The 17707-nt window shown below is 36.5% G+C and overlaps 1 long non-coding RNA gene across 5 annotated transcripts in view; it reads right to left on the bottom strand.

The window, feature by feature from the left end:
• Positions 1 to 503: 503 nt before the first annotated feature.
• The window catches only part of LOC103096637 (uncharacterized), a 50645-nt gene continuing 33441 nt past the window's right edge, over positions 504 to 17707 (bottom strand). For 3 of the 5 annotated variants that reach the window (XR_008914185.1, XR_471199.3, XR_008914186.1), the window contains exons 2-4: positions 9972 to 10152; positions 5082 to 5138; positions 504 to 1740 (exon numbers count right to left, since the gene is read on the bottom strand). This is a non-coding gene — a long non-coding RNA (uncharacterized LOC103096637). Of the gene's footprint in view, positions 1741 to 3814; positions 4004 to 5081; positions 5139 to 9971; positions 10153 to 17707 lie in introns of all 5 variants that reach the window. The other 2 variants (XR_001624110.2, XR_008914187.1) reach the window with 1 other exon arrangement.

The following is a 17707-nucleotide window of genomic DNA, read 5'->3' on the forward strand; positions in this document are numbered from 1 at the left end:
ACTTTAAGAGGTAAAGGTAAAAGTTGGAATTAACCTTTCTAGTTCTGTGGTTGTGGTGTTAATATCTATGGCATAGTAAATTGAATATTTTCCATAGCTCACATAGGCTTCTTCTATTGGTCTGAAACAATGTGACTTTGTGTGTAAATGAACAATGTAAAATTATTATTATTTTTACACTGGACTAGTGATTTTATTGACATAGGGAATTCCTGATAAGTAAAGGAATGCAGATAACCATTTGTTATATAACTTAAGAGTCTTAGATACTTGCCTCTGAACTAAAACTTTAAGTGATTTGTCAAATATCATGTGTGTTAGAAGCTGCACCTCCACCTAGGTTTTCTTGATTTCAAGGTAATCTTCTACTTTATGGTGGTTTTATTTTTGTTTTTATTCATTTATGTTGGACATTGTTATCTACAAAAGAATCAGAGTCTATAGATGTTGATATATGAATATAAAATTGTAGAGAAATCAGTAGAATGGGTGTTAAAAAGGCATGGATTCTTATTGTACTTCTGCCATTTATTATTCAATTTCATATAATAGATATTAAATTCCTATCATGTTTCCAGGCTTTCTAATAATGTTGAAGACATTAAAAATGAAGCAGGCCCTGCCATCAGGAAGCTTATTGTCTGAGAGGAGCAGAACCAGAAGAACATTATACACAGAGACTGATACACTGCGGTACAATTGAATGTAATGGATTTCTCTACTAGCAGCAATCCAATAATCCAGGACAATTCTGAGGGACTTATGAGAAAGAATGCTATCCACATCCAGAGAAAGAACTGTGGGAGCAAAAACACTGAAGAAAAACAACTGCTTGATCACATGGATCGATGGGGATTTGATTGGGGATGTAAACTCTAAATGATCACCATAGTGCAAACATTAACAACATGGAAATAGGTTCTGATCAAAGACACATGTAAAACCCAGTGGAATTGCTGTCAGCTATAGAAAGGGGGAGTGGGAGGGGAGGGAAAATATAATTCTTGTAACCAAGGAAAAATGTTCTAAATTGACTAATTAAACAAATTTTTCAAAAAATAAACACTTTTAAAAAAGAATTTCTTTCTTTCTTGGGGGGGGGGGGGAGAAGAAGTTTATTATCTACTGGGGAATTAAAATATGTACACAAGGAAGCAAAAACAAATATAGTGATATTCTGAACTAACTCTCCCAGAGTGAAGCTGGCTAAGCTAAGGGTGTCAAGGGTACCATGAGAAGTTTGGGGTGTTTTTCTCTAAAGCTTTGTTTCTAAACTCTCACTCTAGTATATTCCTTTCACTGTTACCACCAAAGATTAGTACTACAGTTCTACCTAACCAATCAACATCAATTAATATTTACAAAGATATATTTACTGCATGGACACCACAAGAACAAAAATGCAAGAATTCCCCAAATTTGCCAAATTCCTGCAGGAACAGACTTTCCCCTTTACCCCTTCAATCCCGGGAAACAGTGGATTCAGCCATAAAGAAGTTTCTGTGAAGCATTTGCCCCACCAAGTTCACTTCAAAATGCTGCATAGCCCCTGGATAAGTCTTTGTCTCAGATCCACTTTGGTTGGTCCCTCAGGACCCTCAGGTCATTCCTCAGGAACTCAATGTTGGATCAGTTGGTCACAAAACATGGTATGGACTCTGGTTTCTGGATTTCTGATAATTCACCATTCTGACTTTTTGAAGTTTACAAAGTTTATAACTGTTTTTAATATTGCTGTACCTAAAACAGGAAAGAATAAAACACAAATAATTAAGGAACATAAACCCATAATCAGGGGCTATATATTATGTTATTAATAATTACATACATAAAAATATATATAATGAGGCTATATGTTAGTCTCAGATGAGGAGTACTAACAAAGAGAAAAAGAATCCCATCAAGACCTTCTCCTTGATTGGAATGCACCCGGGTTTCAGCTATGTAACCAACCAACAGCATCCCTTAATCATATTATTAGCCAACCAGAACCAGTTACAGAATGTCTTTGCCTGTTCCAAATCTGAGTAGAAGGTGCTTCTATTATCCATCATCATTGCATTCCTGGAAGTAGGTGCCATAGCCTCTTCTATGTGAGGACTATACCTGTCACTCAAAACATATACAAAATAATTTCAAGAGAGAACATTAATTAGTGGAGAGGTCAGGAAAGTTCTTATGTAGGTGGTGGCACTTGAGCTATGTCTTGAAGAAAGCTAGGGATTCTAGGAGGTAGGGACAAGGAAGAAAATCTTTACAGATAGAAAGGACCATCTTACAAAAGCAGTTTGTAGGCTTCGTGTTTGACACCTTCCCTCTAGCCAACTCTCTAACTTGTTTTCAGAGAGGATACCAAACTGCATGAGTAGAAGGTACTTTCTCATTCAGGAGTCTCATATATCAATGAAAGCATGAATCTATTCTCTATTCCTACCTTATGCATCAATCAACACATACGAAGTTACTAAAATCCTTGAAGATGAAGGCTTTTATACCATGCTCTTAAGGGTAATGTAGAATGACTTTTTCTTTGAACTATTTGGGTTGACAAGCTATAACACTCTAACATTTTAAGATAATCACTAAGTAATTTTCAACCCTGTGCTTAATTTTGTGATTGCTGAAATTCACCTTGTTTTCATCCTGATCAAGGAATATGTGCCTTTTCTTGCTGCTACCACCACCAGCACCACCACCACCATCGTTATCACAATCGTCATCATCTTCATCACCGTCACTGATTACATGTGTACAGGATATATATCTTGGAGTACTTTATAACTCTTTTAATTCTTCAATTCTTACTCAAATGGTCCTCAGAAAACCCCATGATGTACATAGTATGTGTGAATATATACATACACACTATATTTTATATATGCATTATGTTCACATGGATATATATGAATATACACATATACATGGCATCTATTAGTAGATTTGTGAACTTGAGCAAATTGTTTCATCTTTTGAACACTGGTTCAGATTAGAAACTGAACAATGTGGTTAAGATTATATTTTTAATTAAACTTCTGCCCCTCAAAATCACCCTTGTCTAAGGTTATTATTACTCCCTCTACAATTTTAGTACAAAGAATTCCCTCACAAGTGATTGAACACTATAATATAAAAATGTGTTTAAGTAAAACCTGTAAGGTAACCCCAGCATCAGAAGGACAACTTATTGTAATATTTCACATGGCTCCTGGGCACTTAGAAAAATAACGTAATGATAACTGTGAGTAGGATTTAGTGTGTGCGTGTTTGAAGGTTGACTAATAAACATTTTTATTGTTGGGGGTTTTTTCTGGTGTGTTTAGAATTCTCTATGGAAATATTACTCCTGTAATTCATTGTGGCATGGAGGTGACCCTGACTTTCTCAACAGGAGAACCTTTTTATCCAGAGGAAGTAAAAACTCTGCTAGGTCAAACCAAATCATAAAGACCTAGAGTATCAATTGTTTTGTCATTCAAGAATCACCCAAATTTGGAGAGATTATCCACATCCATGAAGTCACAGAAAACTGATTTTTGGAAGGACTTTTAGATGTCTGTCTTTGAGAAGTCTAAATAATGCTTTTGATGGGTAGAGAAGTATCATAAGACAAAGTCTTCTGTCTCCCTTCTGCCCACTGTCCTGTCTTCCTTTTACTTTCCCAACTCTGACTAGGCATTTTAAAGGACTAAGTCCCCCAAGTTACTAGTATTCCATTCCAGTGCATTCTTTGAGAAAGTCCTGACTGATTGCGCGCTGAAAGCCAAGTGACTCCATCATTCTTGCATTCAGTATTAGCAGAATCACACCAACTTACATCTAAGAACTGCCAGGAAGTTTGGGAGAGACTGAATTCTCTCTGGTGAATAGAATGTGGGAGCAGGAACTCGGGTTTGTCTCATTCCCAACACTGTAGAGAACTTACTCCGTGACCTTGGGTGAATCTGAGTGGGCTGACTCCTCCTTCCAGGGACTTGTCATGATTAGGAAGGATTTGCTGCCTGCTCTGTGGGTGAGAATAAGGCCTCTAGAGACTTTTTCCTTCAAGTCATTTTATGGTCCAAAAAGAGGATTCCAAATAATCACATATGTTTTCCACATTAATATGCTCCCCTCCCCCCAAAGACTCAGTCACATTCCCAATGTGCAGGTCATTTTGCACAGACTTTCCTTTGTGAAATTTTCTCCCAATTTCCCTCCTACCTACTGCACAATAACATCCCGCATTTTCCCCTCTGTGACCATGTAAGAACAAGGGCTTGTGCATTTGAGCCTGACTTGATTTGCAGGGCTGCTGCCCTATAATGACTGACAAACAGGCCACAGATTACTTCCATTTTTATGACTTGAGTTTAGGGAAATTGAGCATCCTAATTAGGCACAGATGTAAGGTTAAAGTGTAGAACAACCTGAGATGGTTTTCATTTAAGCCCATTTCTGATTCACTGACTTCCATTGCACAGCAGCAATTAGAAAAAAATATTTTTTAAATGTTGAAAGACGTGCTGCCTAGTACTGATTGGATTAAAGCTGAATCCATGTGAGTTTCTGTAAGCTCAATTAAGAGAGGCCCTTGAAAGCACTGTGTGGAAAATAGCCAGTGAATTTCCAAACTGTAGTTTGAATTTTCTGCCTCACAGCACCCTGTGTGATGACAGCATTGTGGAATAATGTTTGAATGGCAAGGGGGAAAGGCTGCCTTGTCTTATTGGATCCATAGGTCAAGACATGTCCTTACAAGTCTGACACACTGGGAGTCTCCCAGCCTGTGTCCAGTACCAGGGGAGATGACTAGTCACCTGGGGAAAGCAAACTAGTGCAGAATTGGGAGTTTCACAACAAACATTTCAGTAATTCTTTTATTGATGAGTTTGTTATAACACGGTGTATGGGAATCAAGCTGATGAGCTTGGAAATAAATTTCATGAGGGAATGGCTAAAGAATGTTTGTGAACAAAATTACGTTTTACTATTAAGAGATTTATCAAAAACAAATGATGTTGGCTTAGGCTTTGTTTCATTGAAGGATGAGGTTGTTTTAAGGGCATCATGGTGAAGTGAAGATCAACTTAGAAAGGACTCACCTAAAAGAAGAGAAGACAAAATGAAGTTTTCCTGGACCCAAACACCCTGATGATTACCTGAAAGGCAAGTACAAGAAAGGTATTTAATTTATAGAAATATATGGGTTTTTTCCATTCCCCCAAAGATCCCTATTTAATTTTCCCAAAAGAAATGGCATTGTCTTTATGAAATTCATTTTCAAGGGCTTGAGTATATTTCCACTGATAAAATATGCTTTCCTTTAAAATCTCTTTTCATCTCTCCCTCTCTTTACTTTTATAATGGCTATCAAAAAGCTATCCTACCTCTCTTCCTGATTTCCTCCCTTTAATGAGTCCACATAATCCCCTAGCTAAATTCAAATTATTCCAAAGCCCTCACCCCATCAAATTCCTTCTGTCCCTATTTTATCTCTTCTTTGTCCTTTCCTTTCTTCTTTTTCATTTCTTATTTCTCTTCTGCACTATTCTTTTGTTCTATCAGCTTCTCTTCTATCAATCTTTCTTCTCCTTACTTAAAAACCATTTCCCCAGGAATGCCCCTTTGAGGAAAAACAACAACTCTGGAAACATTATATAAGTAATAAATACATATTGTCTTTTAAACTGAAACTGATAATATTAAAAATGTTTCAAAATAAAAATAACTGGATACTTAATTCAGGCTTTAGAATATAGGACTCAAATATTCCTTTTCTCTCTTTACTCATATATAGTGAGAACCTACATAAGAGGTCAGAGAAGCAGATCCACAATAGAGGTGCTCAGAAGGTGTCTTTGTCATTTAAGGACAATTAACCACATATTTGCTCTCATTTAATGTGGATAATGAAAGCACAGTTGCTACTTCAATTGATTTTTTTTTTGGGTGCGTACAAATGGAACTTTTAAAAATCTGTATAGATAGTGAAAATCTAAATTTGACTTCATCTAATTTTATATAGATTTAAAAAAATAATTAAGGATTATTATAAATCATGCTGAGGACCATAAAGTCAAGCTTCTGCGTGTAATATGTGACATCTCAATTTTATCCTATCTGCCTTTTCTTTCCAGCTACTTACACCTCCTGGAATACTATGATTTAGTAAATTCAATATAGAACTCAGAAGACTGGTACATCTCCAATTCTCATCTGTTTCGCCTGTCTCATCTTCAAATTTCTTCTTGGACTTATTTCCTTTGCTTTTCTGGCCACAGCTCTTCCTATTTTCCAGCTCGTCCTCCAGGCTACTCAAATGCCAAATTCCTTGTTGTTCTTCAGTCTACCCCACTTCCAACTTAATATCTCCACAGCGAATAGTCATGTCTTACCCTTAACCACTTCCACAATCCTAACAATGTCCAACAACCACCCTGACTATTAAACCTCACCCTTAAGCCGTTCTCTTCACAGTATAAGATGTAAAATGCTTCTTCCTTGAATAAATCAAGTTTTACATTAAAATCCAAATGAGGCATTTTCAAACCACTTAGAGTTGTATGTATAGAGAGATACAGAACTCAAATAGGAAGAGAAATATATTTTTACATGGTTCCTAGAAATAAACTCTTTTTGACATGTCCAGATGAATGAAGAAAAGCACAATTCCCATTCAGGTCAAATCCTTTCCCCAAATTCTTCTCAATAACATTTTATGGACTAGTAGAAGGTCTTTGATGATGACCAAGAATGAAGTTGAAGTTGTTTCCTTCTGAGACACTTCTTCCTCATTTTTTTTCACCTATATTAATGCCAATCCTTCAGACAAGGGAAGAATAGGAATGTGTTCTTTCCTTACCATTGGCCCCAAGTATTATAGATGAATAAGTAGGCCTGGTCCTTTTGGAGGGTGACGACATTGTGGATGAATTCATTATGATCCCTTACACATTTCCCTGCCAAGTTATCATGAGCAATGAAGGCTACATTGAAGGAAGATGCAGCTGTCTCCTTAACAAATCAATGAAGCAACACAATTTTCGAAGAGTTTGCCTCTTGATGTCTATCTTGGAAAATTAAAGAACTCTAAAGAGTTATGTTCAATTCCTTCAAAGAAGCCAAACTAAAAGAGGGGGGAGGAAGAAGGAGAAACTGTCTCTTTAAATGAAATGAAATTTCTTGGAAAGAATTGTTTTTCTGAGTGATCTTACCGGATTGAATGACTGAGTGACTAAAGTATTTATTAAGCACTTGCTAGGTGCAAAGTACTATGTTAAGTGCTAATGATATAAATGGAAAAATAAGAGCATCTGCTCTCAATTCCTCCATTCTAATGGGAGAGACAATATATAGAGATTTTCAGCTGCAAATCAGAAAGAAATACCCCATGTTCCATAGGGATGGTAATATCTCTTTTTTAATATCATTTCTACAGAAAAATCAGATGAGTTTCTGATGTTGATCCATTTTACAGTGCCAAGAACTTTGGGAGTAAGACCTTCCTTTCCTGGGTCTTCAGTAGTTTTGACTATATCATCCACATGAGCAATTTCCAGGCTGGAATTTGTGACACTGAACAATGTGGCTAGTCACAATAACTAACTTCAATTCTCATGGCTCCTCATGAGACATTATTTTTGGATTGGGTTGGCAAATTGAGGTTGGTACAGGCTACCAAAGCAGTAATTGAAAGATAGGGGAGAAAACACAGAATGGAAGAATCACTGAATGGAAGAGTTGGAGGAGGTCCTAGAGATCTTCTAATCCAAAGTGCCAAAAAAAATGAGGTATTACTATCAACTTATTAATCAGTAAGTATTTATTAAGCACCTGTTATGTTCCAGGCACTGCGCTAGGTGCTGGGGATTCATCACCATCATTATAACTAGGGCAGCTAGGTACAGCAGTGTCTGAGACTGTTTTTGAATTCAGGAAGATAACTCTTCCCTCTAATTCCAATGTTATGTCTGCTGTGCCATCTAGTTGCTCTGAAAATCCCTAGCTTTCTTCCAAGTTCATTTCAGGTGCCACCTTCTACATGAAGCTTTTCCTGATGCCCCAATTTTTAGTATTTTCTGTCACTTGAAATTGTTTTTTCTTGTATTTTTCACTTAAAATATATACATTGTGTACATATAACCTTCTTTGAGGCAGGGAGGATTTATTTTATTTTATTTTTTGCCCCTGCCCCCCTTCCCCATGGCTAGGGGGTTACCAGGTACATAGTAGCCATTTATAAATGTTTATTGGATTAAAAGTGCAGCCAGAGGGGTAGTGAGGTAGCATGGTAGACAGAGCATCAAGTGTGGCATCAAGAGGACTTGAGTTCAAACATGACCTCAGACACTTCCTAGATGTGCAACCCTGGGCAAGTCACCTAACCCTATTTGTATAGCTCTTGCCTTTCTGAATTGCTACTAAGGAAGAAAGTAAGAAAGAAAGACAGATGTTTGTTGTTGTTGTTGTTTGCTTTCTTTTAAAGTGTAACCGGGAAGTCATGGATAAATTTGCTAAGATTACAGGGCATTACCATTTTTGCAAGGGAACCTCTTCTTTGGAGATAAATAGCTTCCTAGTTCCTTTCTGAGGATACAATGTTCCATGTCTTCAGTGACGGAGGCTGCAGGCAAGATGACTGGGTACTTGGAATCAAGAACATACTTTATTCAGAGAAGCAGCATGTCTCCTCATAAGAGTAAGCTGTGAAAAAATCCATCCTTTTACTCTTTCTTTTACTGTACTTTCTTCTTTTTCAAGAAGCATCATGGCTTTAGTTGATAGAGAAGACTGACTTTTAGAGGCAAAAAGATCAGAGTTAAATCTTAACTTTTTGATACATACTAGTTGTATGACACTTGACTTTTCAGTTCTCTAAGAATGTAAAGTGCAGAAAAGATGCTGATCTAAAATAATAAACTCCAGAAGTACTTGCTGAAAGCTTCTTAAACCAGTGAAATCCAAATCCAGTCCCAATTCCAGTCTTTCTCTTCCCTTAGTCTTCTGGACTTGAGTGCAGCCAATGCCAGTGGTAAGAGGTGGGAGGTGAATTTCTCCCTTTCTTATCTCAGGAGCAGAAAATGTCAACTTGCAAAATAAATGGTGGTGTTTGCTTGAGTCTCAGACCATCAGGGCTGGAAGGAGAGCTACTGGTCTTCCTGATTCCTTTTTTTAAACAAGAGTCAAAGACTTAAGTCCTGAGCATGGATGTTTTCAGCTTTGAAGATAGTCCTAGTGACTTGGGAACAATGGGACTAGGGCATATGTGGGTCTTTTTACCACCTTGGGAGGTAAAGATCTGACAAAGTTCCACTTCTCATAAATTCATCAAGTTGTTAGGAAGCCTTGTCATATTGATTATGAGTTCCCCAATCAATTCCAATGAGAGACAGAGACAGCGATACAGAGCCAGAATCAGAAAAAAAAAAGAGAGAGAGAGAGACACACAGAGAAAAGACAGAAGCAGAGGCAGAGAGAAACAAAAAGAGACTTGTCCAGTCATTAGAGATGTGAAAGTAACAGACACAAGTTACCTGATTTAAGAAAAAAATTAAAGTATGCTCTCTTTTGGCATTTGGAATCAGAACTTTAAATTATTTCGTTGGTGGGACAGCTACTTCTAGTGAATGAGGAAAGTCAGTTTGTAACCAAAACTCTTGCAGCCTATACATGCCATATCTGGGAACAGAAGTGCAATCTAGCTGGGGGAGCCCTCTAAGGTTCCTTTCAACTTCACGATCTGTATAATTCTAGGATTTAAGGGTGCTGCTGTAAGTTGGTACTGACATAGGAAACAAAAACCTATTTCTGACCTGTGTGTCAATACCCTCTACTTCTCCTTTTAAAAGCTCCCAGCTTTGTATAGAGGGCTATGCAACCTTTCCAGTGATCATTTTCGAAGTCTATACAGCCTGGTACAAATACAATGGTATATCAAGAGCCCTACTGCAGAGGGTTTGGGGAAAAAAAAAAGAATCAAGGTTTGAAATTACCTGTCACCAACATCACTGTCACAGGTGAACTGCGTTAACTAATGAATTCCACACTCATGTCAGGCAGGAGGATTTCTTGAAGCAAGGAAACTCTTCAGCAATGAGGGAGGCAATGATCTCAGCGGCTGTCTGTGGCCCCTTCTCTCAGACTAGACTTCTCTTTGTCCCAATGTGACTGGTACTGTGGGGTTGGAGAAGGAGTGGCCCTGAGGTACAGGTGGAAAGAAGATACCACCGTCCCAGGGAAGCAGGGGACCCAAGCCAGTTTTGTCATCTTTGCTCTCTACCCACCCTTTGTATCCCAGCACCAAACTTCTGGAAATTCCCATTAATGAAAGGATAACCACCCACCCCCAAGCCCTGACTAAGGCCTTGAAACTTGTAGTCACTAGGGTGGCAGCTCTGTAGCCCACTAGAACTTAGACTATGAAAAACCTACAATGAGGAGCCAGGTTTGAAAACAAAAGGTAAAACTTCATTGAAATAATCATAAAACTATTTTTCCTATACTAACTACAGCTGTGGGGCATGTTACTATGGAAACCAGTTTCCTTACATGCTTCTCTATAGCTAAAGGTCTCAAATGGACCTTCTGTCTACTTATTGCCTGTGTACACTGCAGATAGTGTACATAATCCCTAACAGATCAGCTGAGTCTCCTGATATGTGTCAGAAAACATTATCAGGAGGGAAACGCCAGTTGTTGCAGATTCCCATAAATTTATAGATAATCAGGTCCTTAGTGGCAACCAAAGTGTAAGGACTGGATAGAGGCGTTCTGATTAGAGGTCACTAGACCAAGCTGTGAGAGACAAAGATATGATGAATTCCTGTAGCACCATAAAGATTTCAGGTTTATTTTTTGCTTTGGCTAATTTATGCCATATGCTGAATAAAATAATTTAGGAGTTGCCACTTTTTTTTCTTTAACCAAAATCAAACTGATATGCATTGCCATCTGCGATTTAAACAATATTCCACACCGGCCATTGCTTCATCTAACTAAAACTAGTGTCATCTTTTATACAACATAGCCCATTAAAAACAGTTTCCACTTAATGCAAAGTGACTTTAAATAGGACCTGTTTTAAATGATCTCCCATGTATAAATGATGTGATAAAATGATGGGCATAAATGCAGTGCATATCTAAACTACAGGGCCAGACTCTACTGCTCTTCCTTGCCTAACTCCCATAGGAATTCCTGAGAGGATATGAGGCTTATAACCTTTTCCCAAAGACTGGAGGAAATAAACCATTATACACACAGTACACAATCATCTATAGATGGGGTTCATTTTTAATGTATTAAACAAAAAGATTAATTCAACAAATATTTAATTGCCTACTATGTACAAGTATTATAAAAAGACAAATATAGATGCACAATTATTTAGAAGATGTTAATTCCACTGAAGTTCTTTGAGATCCTTAAAAGAAAGTTGATTATCTAGGAAGAAGCATCATTTCTCTACCTGACAACAACTCATGAAATTTGAAAATGTTCTCGACCTCATTTAAATGATCCCATTTAGATCTATACTGTTCACCAAATACTTATTAAGGCTGTTTTACAAGCAATGAACTGGGAGTACTCAAAGATGAATAAAGTTTCTGACTTCATAGAGGTTATTACTTTGTAATAGGAAAGAATAGAGGGAGGAGAAAGAAATGACATTTAAAAAACTTATATAAGGCTAACTTTGGACAAATTGCTTAATAGGTCAGTACCTCAATTTCCCCATCTGCTAAAATGAAGGTGTTAGGTGTTTGACTAAATTGCTAAAGTCCTTTTTATCTCGTTGGTCTTATGAACATCATAAGGATCATGAGAGAGTATAAAAAGGTGTCAGGAAAGGGAAAATATTTTTTTTTCATGAGATTCAGGAAAGACTTCATGAATATGGTATCATTTGAAATGAATCTTAAATTGTTTGTTAGCATGCGTATCCATAGAGGGTGGACCAGGTGTGTTGGCATACATTTGGGGGTACATTCCCTATGATCCTTCTCCTTTCTCTTAGAGCATCAGGGATGCTCCCTGATGGTGTATATAAGCTATACACACTTGGAAATGGTTACAATTTTAACATATGGTCATGGCAGAGAGGAGAAAACATTGGAATATGCTTGGTAGGAATCGTGGGGTGAACTCATGGAATTATTTGAAGTGTTAGGATTTCTGTAGAGGAAGTATAATGTGGTGGAAAGAAAATCAAATTTGGAATCATAGAACAAGGTCTTGAATCATAGGCAATGTGTTAATCCTCATGAGATGTATCTTCATTAGTAAAATTAAAGGGTTGAACTAGAATTAGAGATTCTTAAACTTTTTGTGTCATGGTTCCCAATGCAATCTAGTGAAACCTATGGCTACACTGCCAGAATAATATTCTTAGCTAGTATTGTTTTAATTTAAATTAATATTAAAAATATTATATGTGTCATAAGATCAAATATATTACATTAATATAACATCATATCTCAATGAGTATTTATTAACAATTATGTTAATGATTAAAATTTAATGATAGTTTTATTAATCAAATAATTCTTAAGTAATGTTCTTAAAATATAAGGATTACAGTTGAAAATACATTGAGAAAGAGTTATTAAAATACTAGGAAAAGAAGTTCATGGACTCTGAGTTAATAACATCCAGAGTAGATAATCTGTTATATCCCTTACTGATTTAAATTGTATGATCCTAATATGATGTTAGATAGATAGGTTAGAGCCAGATTATAAAGGGCATTTAAGGCTGAGCTGAAGACTGGATTTAGTTTAGGAGGCAACAATAATCAGTTGAAGGTTCTCCAGCAGAAGAGTAATGTGATCAGAACTATACTTTAGGAATGTAATATCATAGCAGTGTCTAGAAAGATTGAATGGGATAGTTGGAGGCAGGAAAAAGAAAGACTAGGGATTTCAATCATTCAGGTAAAAAGTAAAGAGGTCCTCATTTATAATGGTAGTAATAGGAATGGAAAAAGATACTAATTCAAAAGTTATTTTGAAAGTAGACACGGCCACTATTGGTTGGGAGGGTGGTAGGTTGGAATTAATAAGTTTTCCAAATTTACTTCAAAGTGTCAAGCCAGAATAATTTTTAACAATTGAGATCATATGGATAATGAAATATGGAAATGAGGTGGAAAAGTTGTTTTGGAGGAGGGAGAAGATTTAGATTCTTGCTTAGATGATGATAAAATTAACTTATTTTGAGAATAGCACATGGTTTTCCAAAATCATTTACTCAGCAAGATATTGGGGTGATTAGTGATTTTCACAAATAATCCTCTCTTTTTTAATGCTCATGCAATGTGGGAGTCAGGTACTGAAAGCCTGACTGGTTTTGTGGTTAGTTCACATAATGTAAATTCTTTCAGCTTACCACATGTAGATTTATAGGAAGGCTAACTGAAAGGTCTGGATTCCAAATTCCCAATATTTGCCCAGAGTTAGACTCTTTTACTCAACGGCTGGATGCACATTCAACAAAGAGAAATGAAGAGTTCAAAATTATCTGAGTAATTCTGGCTCTTTAGGAAACTAAGTGCTATAATTCAGGGTAGGAAAATCCTTGATCCAATAAATTGAACGTCCCATTGCTTTCTAAATGGGAGTGCTAACTTCTAAAAATTATGTTTTAATGTGAAAGCTTTCCCTAGAACATCTGTAGTTGGTCTTTTTGGACAGTGTAGATTTAAATATACTAGGTCCTGGGGAAGATAGAATGTTTAAATAAGAGCTTATATTGCTTTTAGAGAAATATGACACATACGTTTGAGTTTTTCAGGAATACATAGTCCCTTATATTATCATTGACATTTAGATACCTTCTATGTAAAATATAATATATAGTCCTCATAAGTTCAACAATAAGAAAAAAATCTTCCTTCCCTTTTTTGGTGAAGTTTATTACATTCTAGATTTATTTGTGATTCTTTACACTGTAGGAAAAAGTAAGGGTGGAGGAAAGAGAACAAGGATTTATTTAGCATCTACTATGTGCCAGACACTGAGCTAAGAGTTTTACAAATATTTTCTTATTGCATTGAGTTAAGAATATAGAGACTTGAGTTCAATTCCTTGTGGTTACCCAATAACTTTGGGAACCTTGGGTAAGTCACTTAGCTGCTGAGCCTCATTTTCTCATCTGTCTAATGTGTGGGTTGCACTAAACGATTTCTATAATCCCTCCTAGGTCTCAAACATTTTCATCACACAAAGATGCCATACAACTGTGAATGTAGTAGAATATTGTTGTGCCCTATGTAATGGCAAATATGAGTTAGTCCAAGAAATATTGGAAGAAGTATGAAGTTGATGAACAGTGAAGAAAGCAAAAACAAGAGAACAAAATAGTGACTACAAACATAAATTTGAAGACAGTTTTAAACAAGAAGACAAATTTAGAGGAACCACGATGGATGGCATTGATACTAAGTTATTAAAGTTAAGACACACACACTCTGTTTCTAACAATATTCTGTTACCAAAGTGTAAGATTACATTTGTATACTACTCCTTTATGCTGTTTCATTTCTCTTGTCTGTCATTGTGGCTCTGTGCAGGGTTTAACTGTGAGTTTGTTAGGGTTTGAAATAAAATCTCCATTCTCCCTTTTCAAAAAAGATGTCATACTAGGTCAGACCAATAGCTTGTATTACCTTTGAGGGAAATTATATCCATGCATGTATTACCTATTTTCAAAGTTCTGTATCCTTTTATTTGTCTTTAAACCAACCCTTTCTAACTTCTAGGAGTACTTCTTGTTTCTGGGATTTGGGAAGATTGGTGTTTAATCTGATTGAGGATCATATAGACTGAAAATAATGTGTATTTGTAGCCTTTTTCTTTCTAGTTGGGACTCTATTTTTTTTTACTTTGTTTCAATAAGGAGATCCCTCTATCCTTTGGAATATTTTAGATGCTCTTAAAACAGAGACGAATGCATCATGATGTATCTAGAAAGTACCAATCAATTTGTTGCAGTGGAAATCATGCTGGATGTGGAGTCAAAGAACATGAGTTCTTATTTTGGCTTTGACATTTACTGCCTTATAATTTTGAGCAAGAAAGTCATGAACCTCCTTAAGATTTAGTTTGCTCATCTGTAAAATGATCCTTTATTTAGGTCTAGATGGCTTCCAGGTCCTTTTCAATTCTAAATGAATGATTCCATCACCTTGAATGCCACACAATGTGATGCAAAGTAGAAAGAAAATGTATCTTTGTGAAAAGCTCATTTCTAAGAATTCCTTAGTTTAGGTCCTAAACTTTAGAATATCTCAGGCCAAGAAAGTTCTAGTTCACAATTACCATCAATAAATTTTAAAACTTTCTGAAATATAAGGAGAGGAATGATGTACTGCCTTCTGAGAGATATTTGATGTCTTACTATAGCTATCCTCCCACCAATTCTGATTGCGGTCATGAATGCTGGTTGTATTTTTCTATTAGATGTACAAGCCTATGACCCTTCTCCCAGACTTAACACTTAATGCTGTAATGATCAACCTTTTCGTATTCATATGCTCTACTCTTGCCTCTTCCTCTTTATGGTCTCAGAGGCAATCTGCCTAATCTTCGGTACCCATGACCTTCATTGGCATTATGGAAGATATGAAATGTGCCAGACCAATAGCTCTGTTCTGGGGAGACAGAACAACCGAGTTAAATCCAAGACAGTTGACACTGAATCATGTGTTTTATTTTATTTTAATGAGATCTTTTGTTTTTAATATCAACTTGATTTCCAAATATATTCCTCTCCCATCTCCTATCCAAAGAAGCATCCTTTGTGATATTTTTTTGAAAAGGAGAGTAAAGAAACAACTCAGCAAAACTAAGTAATACCTAGACTGGATGTGATATTATATCTAGTTTCTACAAAAAAGGGAGGGAGATATTTTTTGTTTTCATTTTTAATCTCTGTTGGGACCAAGCTTGAGGACCACACTTTTTAAAAAGAATATTAAATATATATATATATATATGCATATATATGCTATATTTATAAATATAGAAATAGCAAAACTAAAATTTTTGTTTAAATCCCTGGGGTGAATTCTAAAAAATGTGCCCTTCCAATATGTATTTGCATGTTCCCTACTCAAACTCATGTTTCCTCATGACTATCATTGACTGGACTATCCTGACTTTTTTTTTTCCTTTCTGACTCCTATCTGCCATCTACCTTTGTTCTAACAGGCTACAGTTCTTTTGGCAGAGGAAGAAGGTTGCTGAGCTTAAGACTTGGGCTAGAATCCCTAGGGGTAGAGAGCAGTGAGATCTCTTCCTGATTTCTACTTTCTCACCTGGTCAGTTTTGATGAAAGCTGGCCAGATGGATCCTTAGAAGGAATGACATCAGGGGAGAGGTAGAACCTCTTACTTAAGTTCCATACCATAAAGGCAGTTGGTCTCTAGTCACCTTTTCTTTTGTGTAAGCATTAAGGGCTGTCCTTTCATAGTTTGATTTGATACAGTCACCAGCATGCATAGTGTGACTTTGGGCTTGCCTGAAAGGCTATCTTGACCCCAAATCTCTCTTTAATAGATGCCTGGAGTTCCACTGTTAGAGATTCATTCAATAGGACTGAGCATTGGCCTCACCAAACACCCTCTTTTATTTTTATTGTATTTTATGATTTTTTAATTAAGGTTTTTTTTAATTTTTAAATTTTTTCCATGGTTCCATGATTCATGTTTTCTCCCTTCCCTCATCCCTCCCCCCTTCCGGGGTTGACAACCAATTCCACTGGGATATATGTGTGTGTGTGTGTGTGTGTGTGTATTTATAATCACTTGAACCTATTTCCATATTATTCATTTTTGGTAAAAAGCAAAACCCTTTAAAACCAAAACCCTAAATTACATACTCATATAAACAAGTGATAAATATAAATCACGTTTTCTTCTGGAATTCTACTCCTAGAGTTCTTTCTGTAGATGCAAACATACTCTTTTAAATGGCATACTTTGCCTATTTTACATCTTTCCATGAGACTGGTTTTAAGTACTGCTCTTACCAGTCTGAGACATGTCCCTCACTCAGAGGAAATGATCTCCCTCAGGGCACAGACCTCTGATCTATTCTACATTGTGTCTTTCAACTCTCTTAACATTCCTGCATCAGGGAGCTCTTAGTAAACTATTCTTCCAAGTGATTAGAAAGCTCTGACAAGAGGAGAAAAAAAGGAGAAGAAACAGGTTTTGGTACCCCTGAATGGAAAATGGCATCATGTATGTCAGATGAAAGGGAAAACATTAAAATAATCATTTATAGAGTGCTTTAAGGTTTGAAAAGTTCTTTCCTTACAACCCTGGGAGATTCCAGGTTGTGGTAGGTCTATGACTTTCAGTTTTTATAGATCAGATAACTGAGTATCAGAAAAATCAAGCCCATAATCACATGGATCCTGGCATTACTATATTGCCTCTGACTTTAAACTCCCTCTGTGACTTTAGAGAATCACTTTTCTGGGCCTCAGTTTCCTTATCTGTATGATGAGGAGGGTAAACTGAGTGATGATCAATGAGATCCCTTTGGCTTAAATCTCTGAATCTCTATGAATAAGTGTCAAAGACACAATAAGAGCCCATACTCCAAATACATTCCTCTGCCTACTGTACCATGTTCCCTCTTAATTAAGTTTCAGAGAAGTAAGGTCCCTATCATGGAAAGAAGGAAAACAGTTGCTGAGTATGCTGGGAAACTCATATTGATAA

This window comes from Monodelphis domestica, chromosome 8, assembly GCF_027887165.1.
Source record: "Monodelphis domestica isolate mMonDom1 chromosome 8, mMonDom1.pri, whole genome shotgun sequence".
Classification (NCBI taxonomy): Eukaryota; Metazoa; Chordata; class Mammalia; order Didelphimorphia; family Didelphidae; genus Monodelphis; species Monodelphis domestica.